The 1,545-nt window shown below is 54.3% G+C and overlaps 1 non-coding gene across 1 annotated transcript; it reads right to left on the bottom strand.

The window, feature by feature from the left end:
- Positions 1–1,172: 1,172 nt before the first annotated feature.
- Positions 1,173–1,279, bottom strand: LOC114009086 (U6 spliceosomal RNA). Its single transcript, XR_003550561.1, has one exon. It is a non-coding gene; the product is annotated as a U6 spliceosomal RNA (small nuclear RNA).
- Between the last annotated feature and the right edge of the window lie 266 nt (positions 1,280–1,545).

Here is a 1,545-nt window from a genome sequence, read left to right as displayed (position 1 = left end):
AAAGAAATCAGCCAGGCACTGGGAAGGGTGAGAAGCCACCAAATGGGCTAAACCCCAGAGGATGCAGAGCCATCGTGCTTGGCCCCGCTCAGACACCTGCGCAATCATAGGACTGTGGGGCTGAGCATGTAGTGCCGGGCCTCGGCCCCAGCTCCCAGGGCCATGGCAAGGGATGCTGGGGACACAGTACCCCATGAGGTTGGGGATATAGGAAGCGGAAAGGATAAAAGCTTGAGATCAGAGAGTAGGGCATGAGTTTAGATGTCAGGAGAGCTACTGTGTCTGAGCCCTGGTCTGGTCTCACTTGCTGCAGGCCGTCATGGACCTAGCTGTGGCCTGCAGCTCTGTGTCCACAGGCAGGAGCGGTGGGCCGGCTGGGACTGCATCTCAGCCCTTTTTCTTTTTTCTTTTCTTTTATTTATTTATTTTTTAAATTTGACCAGAGACAGACACAGAAAGAGAGAAAGTGAGAAAGCAAGCCACCAGGTCTGGGACTTGAACCATGGTCAGCCATGTGGGAGTGTCCAGAGCCTTAACCACCACACAATCTGCTGGTCCCCAAGCCCTTTTTCTTAGTAAGGTCGCTGATGTTTCCCTAATCTGCAAACCCCGGAGGGAAGGAGGGAACTTCACCTGGGCCAGCTGACCTCTCTGAGACACTGGTCACTGGAACACTACTCCCTTCTGGATTTCTCAGCTCCCTGACCTCTGTGCCTGCCCCAGGGTTGGCCTTGGCATCCATTCCTCAGCACCGCCAGCTCTTCCCTGCACAGGGCAGAGCTGATTCCCATAGCCTGACCGTCCCAGGGCTTCTGGCTGGGTTCTGCCAACAAGAGACACTGAGACCCTGAGACCCTTCCTCCTCTCTGCCTCAGGCGGTGTCTCCAGCAGTATCTAAGTCTCTTGGGGGGCCCCAACCCCTCCCAGACTGGCCCTTTGTGGTTTCAGATTCTAAGATCCTATCACCCTGACCCTGGATGTGGTAGGCACTTCGTCCCCTGCTGGTCTTCTCAGTTCTGTCATCCCAGCAGTTCCCGGCATAACCTTTCCTCTGTAATCTGTAACGTGGTCTCAGGTGAGACCGGCCCCTGCAGACTTGCGATTGTCTTTGACCGCCCTCCTCAGACTCTGCATAGCATCCACTGTGACTCCCCTTCTACTATTTCTTTAACAGAAAACTAACACACTTCGTGAATTTGCGTGCCATCCTCGCGCAGGGGCCACACTAATCTTCTCTGCGTCATTCCAGTTTTAGTACATGTGCTGCCGAAGCCAGCCCGGGCTCTCCTTCTGCAACCCGCCCCTTAACCATGGCAGATTTGTTCTTGGTCTTCTTTTAAATTATTTTTTTAAAGAGCGTGTATTTCTTCCTTTCAGGAGGGAGACAGCAACCTGGCAGGGTCTCAACACCGCAATCCACCCGCAGCCTCAGCTGGCCCAGATCATGGGCATGCGCGTGCCTGGCATACTCAGGGAGGTCTTTGGACTTGAAGTAGGGAGCTTCCCACGTAAGACTGCCTCACAGACGTGGCTTTGCACTCCCGT

Source organism: Tupaia chinensis, unplaced genomic scaffold, assembly GCF_000334495.1.
Source record: "Tupaia chinensis unplaced genomic scaffold, TupChi_1.0 Scaffold000453_2, whole genome shotgun sequence".
Classification (NCBI taxonomy): Eukaryota; Metazoa; Chordata; class Mammalia; order Scandentia; family Tupaiidae; genus Tupaia; species Tupaia belangeri.
The sequence above is the reverse complement of the archived record's forward strand: the minus strand, read 5'-3'. Positions and strand labels throughout refer to the sequence as shown.